The sequence below is a fragment of the Psammomys obesus genome, unplaced genomic scaffold, assembly GCF_907164565.1.
Source record: "Psammomys obesus unplaced genomic scaffold, mPsaObe1.curated_primary_1811, whole genome shotgun sequence".
NCBI classification, from domain to species: Eukaryota; Metazoa; Chordata; class Mammalia; order Rodentia; family Muridae; genus Psammomys; species Psammomys obesus.
The window spans coordinates 20,408,069-20,426,988 of NW_026596101.1; positions in this window are offsets into that span (position 1 = coordinate 20,408,069).

Here is an 18,920-nt window from a genome sequence, read left to right on the forward strand (position 1 = left end):
TGCGACCCACAGGTTGAGAACCACAGCAGATAGGTATGTGGATTCCTAAGGCCTCTGGTGTTTGGCTGCCAATAAACTTAGCAGGAGACAGGCTGGGAGGTCCCTAAGGGCTGATAGCTGATGTCAGAGATCTTGCTCTTCAAAGCCAGGAGCCAACTGACAGACAGTGCCTCAGAGCTAGTAGGTGACCCCTGCAGTTGAGGAGTGTCTAGTCATTAGCATAACACAAAGCCTGGTAGATAAAAATCCAGGACTGGTCTAGAGGTTGTCAGGCCCCAACTTACTGACAGTTTGTTTTGTTTTGTTTTGTTTTGTTTTGTTTTGTTTTGTCTTCTCTAGGAAAGAAAGCTCTGTTTCAGGTGACTACCTCCCCGTCCCCAATTATGCCGAATTGAATGTCAAAAATAATAAACGTGGCTTCTATTTATTTAGCAGCTTACAATGGCCTGAAACTGTACTGGGGCCTCTCTCGCTTATACTCCCGGGGAACCCTGGTCTGTAGGTATCAATAATTTCCTTTCCTAATATGAGAAGAAAAGCTCAGAGCAACAAAGAGACACATTCATAGTCAGCCACACTGCGCCATGGTCTAATTTGAGTGTGGTAGTGAGTCTCCAACAAGCTGCCCCACTGTAACTCCAGGATTGGGCTGGTTTCTAAGCTGCTGCAGTCTTCAGTATCCTTGGCAACCCTAAACAGCCTAGCAGAAACCGGGTGCCTGCTGTTTCGAGCCTACCGGAATTAAGTTCCTGTGCTGCCACTGAGATTCACGTGCCCTTCACATCCCACGGTGTACTCTGAGTCAGGTGTGCTATTTACCAAAGGTGAGCAAGGATGTCTGCTCCTGCCTGTGTTTGGGTAGATGGAGTCTTGTCCTATCACTAAGAAAGCTTCTTTTGCCCAGGGCAAAGGCGGGATCCCCCTAAATCACCATTCAGACATGGAGACTCCACCCCAAGGGAGGAAAGTGAGTGTACAATGCCCACACACTCTGAGCTCCTGCTCAGCCTCCATGGCTCTGAGAGTCTAGAGATGCTCTCTCTACCTCAGAAGCTTTGTGGAGCGCAAGGCGCAAAACAGCCACCCAACCAACATTGATCAATCTAGAGGGATGCTCATTTTCATCTCCACCTGCCTCTACCCCCATGCCACAGCAACTATAAAAACACCTGCCTCTTAAATCAAGTCCCTAGAAAGTAGAACAATAACTGAACCTCAGAAGCTGAGGAGGAAGGAGGCTTCACCAGCGAGTGTGTCTGAGGAGGAAAGAGGAGTGGCGAGGCACAGCCTGAATCATTGGGAGCCAAGGAAAAGGAAGTGTGGGAGCGGCCTCCAGACTTTGCAGGTGCTGCCTAAGGCTTCCAGAGGCATGAGAACTACCGAACCTTGAGTTTTTCAAACCGCAGGTCATGATCTTGGTGTCAGAAAATCATTTTCAGGAATCATGACCGGGAATATTTTTAGCATAAAGCTTAATCAAATAGAATGTAAAATTACATATATCCTACTGTCTCACGGCGTAAAGTTTATCTCTCTATGAAGCTGTACTCCAAGCGTTGAAAGTACATTGCTCTGCTTTCTGATACCTGAGAGGTTGCTACTCCCTAGTCTAAATTCGCCCACACCCTGCTGACAATGATCTTCTCTAATGCTGGCAATGGGAACTATTACCACAATAGTCTCATCACAAAAAACACCTTTCGCCTTTCGCCTGTCTCTTCCTCCAGAAAACAAACAACTGCAGAGAATTTTGTTAATGAAGATAAAAGCTAATACATGTGACCCACCAATTCTAGGCAATTTATACTCATGATCCCTTTTAATCGTTCTCTCACTGTCTTTCAAGCCAATAGCTACCCCTACAAGGCAATCTGGCTCCTCCCTTCACCCATGTGAAGAACATGGGCCAGGTTTGATTTCATTATTGATAGTCACTGTCTAGGAAGCTGGTTAGGATGAAATTTGAACCCTCTCATTTTCTTTTGCATGTGTGTGTGGTGTGTAAAGTGTGCGTATGGTATGTTGCATGTGTGTGGCATGCATGTATCTCTGTGTGACACAGGGGTGTCTTATGCATGTGTGTGTATGGTATGTGGGATATGTGTGTGAGTGTACATGTATGTGTAAGTGCTTAGTGTATAGATGTATGTACATGTTGATGAACCCAAACTCACTGATTCCAGCTAGACTAGGCCCTGGCTTGCCCCAGGGAGCCCTTGCCTCTACTCCCTGAGTGCTGGGATTACAGATGGCCACCACCTGCCCTCTGCTCTCCAGGCTGGTGAAGAGCACCCAGTGCAATCACAACAGTTACTGAGCAAAGTTCAAAGTGTGACGGCATGGACCTGAAAACGTTATTAGTGTTGCCCAGGCAGACTGCAAGCCTGAATTCTCGTTGGAGCTCTGTCAACACCTATTTTAGAAGAATGGAGTTGCATTTCCTGGTTGCAGATCAAGCGTCGCTCTCTTGTCTAGACTCCACATTGGGTCCTTAGGAGGGTGTGGTCACTCTCACAGCTCATCACCCTGGAGCATCCCAACAGCACATCTTGCCAGTGCCTGCACTGGCTCTTCATGTTCTCTCTAGGGTCTAGTCCCTTCTGCTCTTTCTCAAATGCAACCCACATCTCTGTCATGTTCACGCACTTCAGTGGCTTCTCTTTGCTGGTACATAAAGGCAGTCTGTGTTAGGGCAGCTTCATGTCACCATGGTCTAACCACCTTCCTCTTCTCAGCTTAATTTCTTTTTCACACATAATTATATATTTATTCTGTCACCTTTGGCGTCCTTTCAGCAAAAACTAGAAATGAGTATCATAAAGGATTTTAGGGGTTTTGCACTTTAAAATTAAGCTTTTTGGTTGTCAAGGAAATGAGTTTCATTTCATTATATTAATACTCTTTTCCTCTCATTTTTATTAGATATTTGATAATTTTATACAGTGCATTTTGATCTTATTAATACCCCTCTCCTAACCCATCCCAGATCCTCCCCTCTTTCCTACCCACCTGCCTTTCTGCCCGTTCTCTCTCTCTCTCCCCATAATGTCTGATTTGTGTCATCCACATACTATGCGACCCTCTTAAAACTGACTGTCACCCTGCAAGTATGATTTCTCAGCGAGGGGTCAGACTTCTTTGTAGCATACTATTTGCTCAGGACTTCTTTCGCTTCCTGTGATGTTCCCCGTTCCTTCCTGTCACAGGTCTTGACGTAGGCTGTGCTTTTTCCTGGCATCATTAGTTTTATTGAACTCCACTAGAAGACGTCCCAGTCTTTCCAGGCAGGTGACTTATCTCACAGCACTCTGGGGCTTTGCTTCATGGTATTGTTCCCCTTAATTTTACACACCATGTAGTTCTTTGATCGATGTCCCTCTCCCTCAATGGACTACGGGCTCTGATAGGGTGAGCATAGCATGTGTGTGCTTTTGCTCCAGGGCCTACAACTGGGCTCGGTTCAGAGTATGGAGGAGGACATTTCACATTCAACTTTTTTGAACTCTTTAGAAGCAGGTGTGTGAAAAGCCCCAGGTGCTCATGTTTGGCCAGGAGTCTCAAATCAGTGGGGGGATACCCAAAGGCAAATCTCCAGGGGATTAAAGGGCCAGGTTTGGGAGCAGGAAGAAGCTTTTGAGTATCAGTGTTGATGTCTCAAAGGCCTGGTATTTATGGTTTCTCCTTTATTTGGTTTGGACACAGGCATTCCTCTATCTTCTTTGGAGTCTGTCATTTCCTTGTTTAGGGGTTTAATTAAGTCTGCTCTGAAAGTGCTGCAAACAGCCGGGGGTGAGGGGTTCTGCTTTATGGCACTGAGGGATATGTTAGTTGTGCACAGTTGAGCGAAGCTGAAGGATTTACTGTGCATATAACTCCATGGTGGATCTGCATGTGCTATTAGCCTAATCCCCAATTTCAAGCTGTTCCCTTGGCTTTGTGTTTCCTAAGGGATCTAAGGATAAGTAGTAGCAAAAACAGAAATCAGACTTCTCCATAAACAAAGAAAAGTGCCTCCTCCAGGCTCCTTATTCCAGCAAGGGATGGACCATGCTGTGAGAATGCTAGCAATTATCAGTAGTGGTAACAATAATTGTCTAGAGAAATAGCCTTGATCAAACTTCTGTTTCAAAGTGTCAAGCGCTTTGCCTGCCGTGTCTTATTTAATATCTATGACCATCCTAGGAGAAGCTCTGTTTGACCAGAGAGAAAACTGCAGCAGAGGGAGGCCAGCCTCTTTCCTGGAGACCACACAGGAAGCAACAGGTGGTAAAAGGATTCAGTGGGATGCAGATGATTTTTCTGTCTCATCACCCTTGACCACCATTTTATCTGCCCCCTTTGGTCTTTCATCACTCCTTCCATAAATCTTATATTGTCAGGAATTTATTGTATTGTAGTCATTGGGGAATCAAAGGATGATAACTTACAAATGACTCTTTCCCTGGAAAAGTTGAGTACCCTCTGGAGTTGTAGATTCACTAATTTTCTTGCTGACATCTTTTCTCTTTCCTCCCCTTTCTTCCTAATTAATTAATTAATTAATTAATTTTGGTTTGTTTAAGCAGAATCTTATTCATAGTCCATGCTGGCCTGGAATTCATTATGTATTCCAAGATGGCCTTGATCTGAAGCCAATTTTCTTTTCTTAGCCTCCCAGGTGCTGGGATTACAGGCATGTGCCACCATGGCTGGTTCCTTACTAAAGTGACGGAGCCCTTCTGTGAACCAGGCTTGTGGTACCTTATTTGTGATACTTTATTATGCCCACATTGATGCTCTTACCAGACACTTTCTGTAAATGAGAAGATGGAAGCCTACCATGAAATGACATATCCAAGGACTCAGGGAGGCACCTAAGAGTTAATTAATTAGGGTAATTGACTCAGGTCGGATGAAAGAGAGCCTCAGACTTAGTAAAATGTCCAAACATAGCACTGAACTATAGCAGCATGGAGAATACACAAACAGAGGAACCTCCAATGCACGTTAAGAGCCCTGGATAAAACACTTGTAGCTTTACCCTAGGAAAGCTTCTTGAAGAATTCTAGAAAAGAATTCATAAAAACGCAGAGTTTTTTGTCCTTTACATTAATTAGCTGTACGCAGAATCTGGCAGATGCTTCCAACAAGTACCAGTCCCTTGGCATGTCAAGTCGAAGGCCTCAAATATACTAGAAATGTACTCCACCACTAAACTGACCCCAGCCCTTCCTGTGGATATTCCAATTCAATGGGTCAAAACCAGATTCCAGACACATCTGCATTTGTAATGAACTCTCAATGCAGTTCTTGAGTTCTTGTTCACTGTGACATCACAGAGCCTCAAGTGCATAGATAAGCTATAAAATTCTTTCCAACACTGAAGTGCTACATGCTAATGTTTTCCAATATGTATGTAGTAAACCATTCAGCCGAAAATAGGATCAACTATCTGTTCTTTGGAAAGCTAAACAGTAGAGAATTTAGACTTTGAAGGTTGTCTGACCCCTATCACAATGACTCAACTTAAAGCCATAGACAATGTGTAAATGAGTGGACTGATAGGGTTCCAATAACATTTGGTTTGCAAAGTATGTGGTAGGCCAGATCTGGCCTGTACATTATAGTTTGCTGACCTTAAACTATAAAAACCTGTGTTACAAAAATAAGATTATGAAAGCTGCAAACCATATGTCTTCATGAATATTGATGGTATATATTAGCATTGTGAAGGTTCTAAGAAGACACAAGAAGTAAAAAGGAAAAACAATTGGTTTAATTTTGAACAACCTTAATTTCTCAAATTTATTTAACCATACAAATCTATTATGAAATATTGACATTCTTTAGAATTGTAATTGTTTTCTTTATATTCCAGAGAGCATACTTTAGGAACCATCTTTCATGTCTTATAAGTAACTTTCAAGAAATATTTGTATATAGTGCTTCAGCTTTGCCTACTAGAGATAGTGTCCAGGCCTTAGACAATGAACCCAGATTAACATGAAAACACTCTCTGTAAGTTTATTTGTCTAGTTTCTTCCTCAGAGGTACTACTGGCTTTGTCTTAATGTTTTCTTGTTTTTGTTTTTATATGATTCTTGCTAGGTATGCAGTCATTTCAAATTACTGTGACTAGGGTGGGAGGTGGCATGTGGCATGAAGACCTCATGGTGGAAGCCAGTGGTGCTGCTGTTACCTACAGCACAGGACAGTACCAGATGTCCACAGTGCCACTAACAAGAAGGTTGCCTGATTTCTACCACTTTGTGAAGTTGCAGGGTGAAGCATATTTGTACATTTGAGAAACTAAACAAAACAAAAGAATAGGGCAACAGAAATTTAATCCTGTTGCCTCAAGGTATGTAACAGTGTGAACATACTCTTAAGATACTCTAACCAAGGACCTTCATGGAGATAACCTACAACCCCTGTACAGATGTAGCCCATGGCGGCTCAGTCTCTAAATGGGCTCCCTTGTAAGGGGAACAAGGACTGTCTCTAACATTAACTCAGTTAGCTGGCTGAGTTAAAGGCTGGCTCTTTGATCACCTTCCCCTGAGGGGAAGGAGCAGCCTTAAAGTGCCGCAGGGGAAGATAAGGCAGCCAGTTCTGATGAGACTTGATAGGTTAGGGTCAGATGGAAGGGGAGGAGGAGCTCCCCTATCAGTGGACTGAGGAAAGGACAAGGAGGAGAAAAGAGAGGGAGGGCAGGATTGGAAGGGGAGAGGGAGGGGGCTACAGCTGGGATACAAAGTGAATAAATTGCAATAAATAAAAAACAATAAAAAGAATTACCTTGAAAAATAATTCTAGTTCAGTTACTCGCATCAAAGGCAACCAACTTCAGCGGCCACTCAGAGCCTATGACTCCACAAATTCCTGCTATGGTCTCTCACATTACTCTTCTTTCCTGCCACTTCTTCGCTTTGCACCTCATCACCTTTTGTCTACTGCTGATGCATTAGGTAACTGTTCTAGAATGTTGACTAGCACAAAGCATATCTACAATGACTATTAAAATACTCCTTATTAAATCCTTGCATTCCATCTGACGACAGCCTGGCCACTTACGATGAATTACCTTTGTGACAGTAGGCCAGTGATTTTAATCTGCAGGTCTTGGTTTCACCATCTGGAATGGGAACAATACTTAATTCAGTCAGTTCCCCTCAGACATAAGCACAGGCTCAAGATTGTGCTTGGAGAGTTGGGGGGATCCCAGGAATGCCAAACCTCCCAGGGAGAATATGTGGAGGTGATGGGATCTTGGAGGAGGAGGAGGCAAATTCCTCGTTTTTATAAACCAGCCTAGCTCCAGTTTCTCCAGCAGCGAGAAGAATGCTGCTGAGTGTGGGCTTCAGAAGGTCTGGACAATGTCACCCAAGGACAGTCATTAGCTCTGATGTGTGGCTGGGGGATAAAATGAGCCAGAAGCACATGAGTGGCAGCACGTTAGGAAGTGAAAAGGTCCTAAATCCTCCTCCAGGAGGATGGCGAGGATGACCATGATCAAGATGCCTTGGGGACATCATCAGGGCCTCTGCTCTCGGAACAGCTAGTCATTCTCCTGTCTGTTCATTAGGAAATGTGAAGCCCTTGTGCTTCATTTTTATCATGTCTGAGTTGAGCGATCCATTTGAGACAGCCTGTGAATAAGGAGGCTGTTTCTCGAAACACGATGCCCCATGGATTCTCATGAAGCCCTGAAAGCGGTACTCAGAAAAGAAAAGCATCAGGATAACAGGGGTCTTTCAAATGGCACTTCCTGGCTGCAGCGTCTGAGCATGGCAACTCCCAGCCACAAGAGGTTAGGCGGTCCTTGCTGCCTTTCATCTTTTGCTCCTTTTGGTGACATCAGCTTCTTTGTTCTCTTTCCATCTATACCACTCTGGCAGTTCAATTATTTCCCAGAGAGAGAAGAGATGCTCCTGGAATTGGAAATGACAAAAGAGAAGCTACAATCATGATGAAACTTTCCTTTCAGACTCTCAGAGTCTCTTAGAAATGAGCAATTGCTGAGTGCTGTGTGCTTGCTACTCACAAACACCAGGAATTAAAGAGTAAAGAAAAGCTAATAAAAGAGAAACTCTGAAGTCGCTGACTTCCTCTCTCCAACATTAACAGAGGAACAGAAACAGTGTGATGTGAGCTTGGGTCAAAGACTGAAGACACCTCGTAGGGTGCTAGTAGAGAACTTTAGGCAGGTCTCCGGGAAGACTCCCAGTGATTGCCCCATTCATGAGTGGCTGAACAGCGTGAATTTGTTCAGTTATTTCATAGCAAGAGCTTCATTCCATATGATAGATGGTTGTGGCAAGCCCTATTTGATTGGTGCCAAATTATCCTTTTTGCTTTCCTTAAGTCTGCTTTCTACGGTGTTTCTGGAAAGATGATAAAGAGAGTGAAAAGCCATAATTGGAATAAAGAAAACCTCCGGTTCTTGTCTTGGCCCCACCCCTGATCAGCTGTGAGCTTGTGGACCCATGGATCCACCTCTGTAGGATTTAATCTTCTTAATCTTACAGTGAGGAGATTTTACTTATCTCACCAGCTTCTTGGGAGAAATAAAGGAAATGATGCATGCTAGGTGCTTAGAATGTATCAGGCACTTAAAAGTGGCAACTTATTTTCCAGTCAAATGAAATGAAATTATTTTGATACCCCAGTGAGCCATGTATATTGAAGATACTTGAGATGGGGAGATGGTTCCATGATTAAAGTGCTTCCTGTCTGAGTAGAAGGACCAGCACTGAGGACCACAGAACGCATTTAAATATGGGATAGATGTGGTGGTCTGTCTGCAATTATGACCTCAAAAGGCAAAGACGGGATCCTGAGAACACAAGCTGGCTAACATGACTAGCTTTTCAGCTATCTGTGGGTTTGACTTAGAGGCCTGCCTGCCTGCAGTAGGTCAATTCCCTGTTGCTGTAGTAAAACACCATGTCCGAGGTAAGTTAGAGATAGAAGAGTTTATTTGGGCTTATGTTTTGGAGGAATAAGAGTCCATGATGGTGGAGTGGAGGCCTGGCAACAAGCGTGGAGCTTGAGAGCTCACACCTTGACCCTCAAGAACAAAATAAAGAGAGGAAACTAGAAATGGTATGGGGTTTTTAAACTGCCAAAGCCCTTCTCCAGTGACATACAAGGCCAACACAGCTGCACCTCCCTAACCTTCCCAAAGAGAGGCACAAAGCATTCAAACATTTGAGCCTATGGAGGACATTCTCATTCAAACAAACACTACGTTAATAAATAAGATGAGAGAGAAATCAAGTAAGAATCCATCAATTGACCTAGGTTTTCACAAGTACAGACACTCGTGCGTGCAGACACACACACACACACACACACACACACACACACACACATACACACCACAGAAAGAAAGAAAATAAAAGACAACTAACACACCTCCTAAAGAAGGTGAGCTTATCTTTGGTGTACCTGGCCATCAGTGGCAAACCAAACTGATCGTAGTTTGACTTGTTGCTTGACTTAGGTGGGTGTTCCCAGTAGGAAGACACAGTGCAGAAGTGCAAAGCAAGCAGCCGGGGTCAGCAGTGCACTTACAGGAATCCAGATTTGATGGCAGATAAATGATTTTTAAGAATTCCTGTAAACACAGGGTTAATCTCCCTCAGGAGCATAGTCAGATCTGGTTCATGTTATCATTTCTGAGTTTCCTAAACCCAGTGACTCAAAGCTGGACTGCCCTTTAGCCTGGGAACTCTGTAGAGCGGAAACTGGTGGGAAAGAGGCCCTTTGTGATTCGTCTCCAAATGAATCACTAGTGATTAGAGCCAATTTCAATTTTGGATTCATTCAGCTATTTTACCTTGAAAAGTGGAAGCACCCTGCCTTTCCCTTTTCCTCTCTTTGTTACCCTCCCAGCCAGGGCTCCCTCCCTCCACTACACCCTTCACCTTTCACACAAAGACCTTCAGAATTCCAAAATTTCAGTGGCTCCCCAGGGAAGAGGCCGGTGAACCTTCCACTCTAGCACAACCCACTAGTCTTTGCTCACAGGTGCTGTTTGACTAAGTTTTCTGCACAACTGTGGTACTCTGTTTTTCCTCTCTTTCAGGAACCCCCACAAGTTAGGTCCTCACCATTGTTTGGCAGAGTTAGCAAACCCTAGGGGCACAGGATGGAGACTCTTTGGTGAACTGTTGAGAGTTGCTGGTTGATTAAGGGCAAGGAAAGCCCTGCCCATCTCTAAGCAGGCATTGCTACTGGCTAAAAATCCCAGGCAGAACAGTAACCAAACAAAGGTCTCTGGAAATTGACCAAGGATGAGCTCCTCTGGCCCTCCTTGGGATCCCCTGGGGATGTTCTGGGTACAAGGATATCTGGGCTATTCCTTCCTGTCTTCTTGCTTTCCCCATGTTCTAAGGCCAGACAATACAGTGTTTTGAGGATGGCAAGGGTAATTCTGGGAGGGCTTTCTATGTTTTATCATCTACTTCAGTCAACTGTCCCTGAACATGGGAGTTCTGGAACCTACGGGGCTTACTTTGGCCCATCCTTATCCTCTGAAAACTGCCTCTCAGAGGGGAAGTAGATATGACGAGATCCGCGTTACAACACATCCACCTTCTCCAATTCTGGCCTGGCTAACAACACCGTACCTTCACACGATTTGCTGTAAAACCAATATGTAGACTACTGTTTTCCCACCCGTTCTCTTCAGGTTGTCCTCCCTTATTAAGTGTAGTTTTGTCCTGACCAATATGCTCTGGGAAATTATAGGTAGATCCACGATTATACTATTATATGTAAATGTTAAAAGACATACACAGTGAAATAAATACAGATAAATATAAAGGCCTGTTCATCTGAGTGTCTTCTCCCTAGTACTGTTCCCGTCTTCCCATCGTCTGTGTGGCCCATAGGAGATCTTGGTCACACTGTGTGCTATGTGCAGTTACGTGTCAGACATCTCATAGAGGCTGAAGTAGTAAGTCCAGGGAGAAGGGAGAAGGAAATATGGTGGTAGACCCTAAGGGCTTTGAACTGAGAGTCAAAATATGAACAGGAGATTGCTAGATTCCCAGTCAGAAAGGGTGTTCCAAACAAGAGGGACACAGACTTCTCACTTTAAAATAGTAGGGGAGGGAGTAAGGACAGCGTACTTCTCTAATCAGCACTTTATGAGGGACTACCCTAAAGTCACGTGGCCATCAGTTTTCTCTGTGATGCTAGGACCATTTACTAGGAAATCGGATAAGGAGTCTCTGTCAGGCTGTTCACATTAGAGAGTCAACACACACACACACACACGTGGATACAGCACAGCACTCACTATCTGTGGGGTTCACAGCCTTAGATTCAGCCAATCAAAATAGTAAGTTATATCTGTCCTGAACACATGGGGTCTTCTGTTGTTGCTGCTGTTGTTATTTCTCCCTAAACAAAACTATGATGATTTATGTTCTGGGTGTGAGAGGTAATCTAGAGATGGTTGAATGTCGGTGGGAAGATGTGCACAGATTATATGCTTGAGCAGCGTCAGGCTTTCATATCCACGGGGGTTGCTAGAAAAAATCCCCTGCAGACACAGAAGGAAAAGTGCATGGCATCAGAGATAAGCATTCAGAGAGTGCACCCTTAAAGACCAGAATAGCAACACTGATAAGAGTTAGTGTGAGCTCAGAGGGGGAGCTTCCACAGAAGTCCCAGACTGTGAAAGGCATCCTGGAAGCTGGGGACCATGAGGAATGAGGTGAAATCTGGAGAGCAGAGTAAACAATACTTCAGGCTGGAGGAAGCGATGAGAAGAAACAGAGGGGGCGAGACAGCAAAGCTGTAATGAGAATCTGCAGACCCTTCCTCCATCCTTCGCAGTGAGACAGACACACACGGTGGGAACAGCTTCTAACCCAAGCCCTCAACCCTGTGCTCTGGGTGGCTGCTGGGTATCTGTCAATTTTGTGGATTCTTATGTGCATTGGGGGTGGTGTGTGTGTGTGTGTGTGTGTGTGTGTGTGTGTGTGTGTGTCTATTTTTTGCCAAGGCCCCAAAAATCGCTTCAGTGTCTTTGGTTTCATTATCCCAGCCTCCTATTTTGTTTCTTTAGATATCTGATTTTTTTTCTTTCATAACAAAAAGAATCCAATTTTCACAATCTGGAAAGAAAACAATTTTTCAGAATGATTAGACTAGCTTGCCCAAGGACTCTCAGTAAAAATCAGGCCTCTCAGTAAGGTCAAGGTCTAACGCCCACCAGCACTCTTTGCCAAGCTCTCGGCTTCTTCACGTTTTCACATGGTTTCCATGCCTTTCTTGGCTCGGAGTCTGGACTCCCCCATCAGGGCTTTCTCATCTCAGTTCAGTGGAACACTAGTTGGGTATTTCCCCCGGTCGCTGACCATGACTCCAGTGTACATTTTTTCCCTTTTGACCGTTGGCCCTGTAACCCTTTGTGCTGTCCCCAAGAGTCCCTGGAACTTGTGGAAAGTGGGCAGGCTGCAAAGGACTTGAGTGCATGCTTACAATATGGTATACCCTTGCCCTAGCATGGTATGAACCAGTGTTCAAAACCAGCGCTGCCCCTCACGAACTGAGCCCGCTTACAGGCCCACCGCTGCGTCATTATTACACCAACCGTCTTTCTTTCTCTCTTCATTTTGCAACAGAATGGTGAAGACGGTGAGCAAACCCTGCCTCCTCACATCCTCATTTCACTGAACAACTCATGGCCAGTCTTGTTTCCTCTTAGCCCCTTTCATTCACAGCCCCTCCTCAGACTGTTTTTTTTTTTTAAACAAATGATATACATGATACAATTTTGCCTTTAAACATTTCAGCATTGTTCAGGATTTTAAATAGACTTTGATATGTATAAATAGCCCGGGGCTCTTGCCAGGTCATAGAAAAGTCTGATGCTATACAATACCACATGGAGCAGGTGGATAGAGGCAGCTCCAAGCTTTTTCTCTGAAACATTTCTTTGTTCGGTTGCATTAGTCTCTTGGATCCTGTGAGCTATCGTTTGGAGCCAGTGCTACAGAATTAGCTGTGCAAGCTCAGTTCTGTCATCCAGCCTGTTTTGTAAACACACGTGTGCTCCAGCACTATCAGGATGAGAAGGAGCCCTTTGAACATAAACGGAATTTCACATTCACTTCATCCCTGAGAGGCGCAGAAGGGAGTGTTCAATGGCCTGAGCTTCAGGCCACCAGGCACAACACATACAGGGACACCCTGCCGCCCCCATCAACCTCAGCTCTCGAGGTGTAGAAGACCACACCCCTACACACCTGTGCCACAACTAGGGTTCAGAGAAGCCCCTTCTGCTATTTCCCAGGAGCTCACAAGTGGCAGCCCTGCCAACGCTCACTTCCACAGGCAGATGCCAGGTCTTTAGCAAAGCTGACTACAGTATGTGCTGTTGGACTTACATATCTACAAAACATTCAACACGAGCTAAACTGTGCTGGTATTTAATCAGATTTTTAACATTTTTTTTCCTTTTGTTATATATCTCTGACAAATTTTTGAGTGGTGTCCACAAACCCAAGGGTTCTCTACTGAGATGCTGGCTGGGTAATTCTTTGCTGGGAGTAATTCGGGAACCTGTGTATTATAGGATGTTTGGTAACAGCCTGTCTTGGCCTTTATCCATTAGGAATGCCAAATTCTGATCTTCCCTACCACACCTTAGCAACCAAAAAAAAAAAAAAAATTACTATAGGTGTTGTAAATATCCCTTAGGGACAAGGGTCAACATAACATTTTTCTGAGTGGTTGGGAATGGTTGCCTTAATTCTGCTTCCCACAATCTCTGTGATGGTTATCACGCTGCCATGCACAGTCTGATGAGTTCTAGGAATATGTGTGCATGATAGTAGAGCTGATTCTACACGTTACACAAGTACCTCTGAATAGGTCCTCAAGCTAACGTGATTCACGGTATGCTACAGTATGCTAGCAGCTTGCAAATCAGCTTGCAAATTCAAGATCATTGATGGCTAATAAGATCCTTGCTTTCAAAGTCTGTAGGCCTTGAACCATACCAAGTCTTATGAAAAAAAATAATGTACTAACATTTACTGAGACAACTCACTCTGTGCCACAGCCACTACAACCTTTGCTGCATTTAACCCTTACAAGAGCTGCTTCTGGGAATCACTGTCCATCATTCCTCACAGCAGGTCTTTAGGAGACAAGAACTCTAAGGAAGAAAACTGAGGTCCTGAAAATGAAGCGATCTGCTTGATGTCCATACCTGAGAAAGAGAGGCATCAGGCCAGGGCCTGAAAGTATCCTTTCTGTCCCGGAAGCACTTTAAGGATACCAGCAGCTACTTCCTAAATACCTGTGAACTTTCCCAAAGTAGCAACTATCATTCATAATTCAGAAAAGTCAGAAGTCCCACAGTCCCCAAAGCAGCTAAGTGAGACAAAAGTTATCTCATAGGACTATATAGAAACTGGATGCTACTGTTACAAAGAAGGCAACAGAAAGGGGACTGTTTATATAGACAGTACTCATACGTTAAGATTGTTTGAATTTATTATTATGGATGTGTATGTGGTGACTGTGCCAGTACAGGTGCATGCACTCACCACTCCATGTATGTGGGGATCAGAGGACAACTGTCAGGGGCTGGTTCTCTCCTTCCAAATGCAGGGAATTAGGCTTGCACAGCAAGTGCTTTTAGACACTGAGCCAGCTTGCTGGCCTTACCTAAAACAAAACAAGAACAACAAAAACCTTCTTTTTGTTGTTGAGACAGGGTCTCCTGTATCCCAGGCTGGACTTGAACTTCACATGCAGCTGAGGATAACCTGGAGCTGTTGATCCCTGTCCTCTGCTGAGATTACCGACATGAGCCACTGTTCCCTCCCCACCCACCCCCAATTATTTATGATGCTGGAGATCAAACCCAAGGCCTTGTACATGCTAGGCATGCCCTCTACTGTGTGATACTGCCATATGTTCTCATGCTTTATTCATCCAACAGCATATGTATCTGTTGCTACATAAAAACAAACATTCAAAGACATTATCTCGAATCAAGAAGCACTCACTCTGCTGTCTGTGTGCAGAAAAAGCCAGAGGGTTTTAAAAAACAACTTTACTTTACCTAACTAGAGTTTTCATATGTTTAGCCATGAACTTACATTACATACATGCATGTTGATGTTTGTTTGTTTGTTTGTTTGTTTTAAGAAACCTTTTTCAGAAAGGGGGATTGCAGACAACAATTGCACAGGAGATAATAACAGAGGAGCTAGACAGTTCCAGTTGGATTAGATTCTTGAATACAGAAAAGACTTGCAGATGTGATTACAAAACCACTGTCAGTGTGCTTAAAGAAATCAGAGACTGGGATCGAGGCCAGGGTATTGGAGACAAGAATATGCTACTCCAGTTCTCAAAAAATGAGAAAAATGTGGATTCTGAAAACTAGAAGGCAATGATCGTAGGATACAGCCTCCAATTATTTGGTCATATTTTAGGAAGGAGGTTTGGCAGAGATGGCTAGGAGCCTGCAGGGCTCCAGTCAGTCCTCCGCCCTAAGCTGCTTCCTCTCCCAATGGTTTACTTTTGATAGATCAATAAAATATTCCAGACATCATGCACTTTCATTCCAGCGAGCTCATTTGATACACAGATGTGTGTTCTTCTTCCTTGTGAAAGCCTGGTCAGGATGGTGATTTGGTGATTGGACTCACAGCAAACTGAACTAGGAGTAGTTACTATCAGCAGCTCCAAACCGCCTCCCCTCCCCCAGTGACTCTGCCAAGTAGCCGGGACACACAACTCAAGTTCATGTCCGCCCACCATGGCGAGTCTCCCTTCTAAAGGGAGATCTTTCGGGGCGTCATAGTCTTAACGACACACAGCATTCACTAGCTGGGCTAGTTGTATTTTGACCCCATCGACTCTCTCTTGCCTTCTTAATAAGCAGCGGGGATTGAAATGACTCTAATTAGGGCCATGGTTTGGCCGTGTGGGTCAAGTCTCCTCAGCATTGGCCACCTTGAGCGGGGTTCTACTTCCTCTCCTTTGCTTGGACATGGGTGGACTTTACAACTGGTACAGCTGGGCCAGACTCCCCAAGGGACTCCAGTCCTCCTTTTCCAAAAACATCATCTCCAAGACCAATGTGAGCTTCATGTTTTGCCTGAATAAGAAAAAAAAATAGGATTTATCCCATTTATTTTACTAGTTCAGCCACAAACAGATCTTTTGGGATAAAAATCCTTCTGGCTCTAAAAAAATAAATAAGTAAATAAAGGATTTCTTTCTGTCTTCAGCGTTCTTCCACAGTACTTTGTTTTGGAAGTAAAGAAAAGAGAGAATGAGTAAGAAAGGAAGAAAGGAGGGGGTAATAAAGGGGTAGGGTGGGGAGAAAGGAAAAAAATTAAATGAAAAGGGAAGAAAGGAAGAGACACACAAAGCAAGGAATGAGCTGAGGAAACCTCTCCCTTGTGTGGTATAACCAAATTCCTCTTCAAGTCAGCGGGGCCAAATTAAATGGTTGCAGTTCCCCCAGCTGTTTGGTCGGAGATGCTTTGTAAACAAGCCCGCTCCTCATCTGGCCCCCAGGAGGCTGGAACCTCAGGAGGGAATCCTCCTCTGCCAAAACCACCATGAACTCTGCAGTGGGGTCCCTTGCCTGCTGAGTCAGCAGGAGCCACTGGAGGAATTCAACTGTTTCCAATTTTGTTTCTTCTCGATGCCAATAGCGGGGCGCTCAGGTGAAGGGTGAAGTTCTGGGACAGTCAAGGTCCGCTCCAGCTCGGAAAACGGGACACTGCTCTCAGATCCTTCCTGACATTGTCCAGTCCAAGTTTCTGGCAAGATTATTCACCACTGGTGTCATCCAACGTGCGCCAGGAGGAGCTGACTGGGCAGAAATCCCAGGCTTTGCATCCTGCTGCGCTTCGTGTGTGTTTCTTCTCCGTCAGTATGATACCCTGGTGTATTTGTATCAGTGCAATGTTCTGTGGTCATTACCAGATCTGACATACTATTGCGATATGCATTATTTGTCCTGGGAAGGTTCCTGCAGTCTACTGTTTTCAGAAACACAAATGTGTCCCTACAATTAACATCAGTTCTCTAGAAGATGGTTTTCAAGTTTTATATTGTTCTTTAGTTAGGTTTTTATTTTGCTTAGGATTGTAGTTGCTGTGTTCAGAGAGCTCCCTGCGCGTGAGGTGCCAAAGCATCTCAGATGGGCCACCCTAATGTGTCCTTTCAAAAGACCCATGAAGCAGATATTGTTTCTTTTGATGAGGTAACCTTATACTTAAACTTCAAACCCACACTAAAGGGCATCCTTATAAGCACTCACGCTGATACTTTTTCTTTTTCTTTTTTTTTTTTTTTAAATTACACATAAATGTATTCTGACAATATTTTAAATCTGTTTCCAAACCTAATTCCGGTACTTGAAATGAATTGGCAAGCAAACACCTACTAACATGCAAGTGCTTAATTACGTGGTCAGGCTGACCGAAAGGATCACACTGGTGTGTGTGTGTGTGTGTGTGTGTGTGTGCGCGCGCTTTGTGTACCCCCCCATATGCTTTACTGCTATTCTTTTAATGACAGGATAAGATGATTTTAGACTCTTCTTTTGATTCATGGTATTTTCAAATTCTGTCATAGTGAGTGGTAGTTTGTAGGAGGCAGAGGCAATGGACAGGGGGTGTTTCGCCCCTCTTTCTAGCCTCCCAGGGCACCACCTCAATCTTTCCTAAGGACCTTCTTGAACAATTGCTCTTCTTTCCCTTCTTTCTCTCCTGAGGGACCTGAGGCCACATGAACTTTAGCTTTCCTTGGACAAAACCTATGCTGGTACCTTGAGGCAAGGGACACAATCCAGGACCTCCACAGAGTTGGCAAAATACCGAGAGATAAGGCTGACTTAAAAGTTTTACTTCTCTGGCCTGTCTACACTTTGGCAGCTCAGAGGCCAAGGACTGCTTATCCGATGGGGCTCATTAGTGGTAAAGTCCCTTGAGTCCCGGGGCTCAGGGGATCCACTGATCATTAAAAAAGCATGTTAAGATTCCTGAAAAGACCTCCATGAAGGCAACTTCATAATTATTCCTGCTTCTGAAGGAGAGGCTGTGTACTCCATGGAGACACTGGAGAACGGGCGACCTGCCCTCATGCATACTGTGCTCTTTTTTTTAATTTTTTATTTATTTATTTTTTATAATCTGGTCATGGTATATTTAGTGAGTGCCTGCTATAGTCAAGATAATGTCTCAGTTGGTTGGGAAGTTTGATGGTTTGAATCTGGAATGTCCCCAGCAGGCTAAATTTATCAGGTGTGGGAGAAATCATCCAGTTGTTTTTCACATAGGTCTTTGTGGACATTTTAAATTCTATGATTCTCTCTATAGGATATGCTGAAAATGGCAACTCACAAGAATACAATGGAGAGCAAAGGTCACCAAAGGTTGAAACGAGGGTCAAAGTCTGTTACAAATAAGCAGAAGGGAAACTTGAAAAGAATGGAGCTGTTCTTCATTTGATGACTGTGATGGTTACACAATGTTACACGGGAGTCCAAACTTGTAGGATCATAGTCTAAGTAAGTGTGTCTGGGGATGAGAGAGACAGAAAACAAGATACATATAACACAATCCATCTTGGACTTAGTGCCTGTGGACATTTTAGAAATTAGTGGGAAGCAGGGATGAAATCCTCCCAATACTTTACCTAGCATCTCAAGGGCTGACCGCACAAGATCTGCTCACATTAACACCAAGAACCAGCCCACTCACGCCTGCTCATTTCTCAGCCACATCTGCTTTTACTTACTTCTGCCTCTTGGTGCTACATCTATAATAAAACAGTAGCAAAGGTTGTTTTTTGTTTGTTTGTTTGTTTGTTTTTGTTTTTGCCTAAGCTCTGATACAAGTCCTAGCCCTGTAGCGTACTCTTCCCAAACACTAAGTACTCAGGTC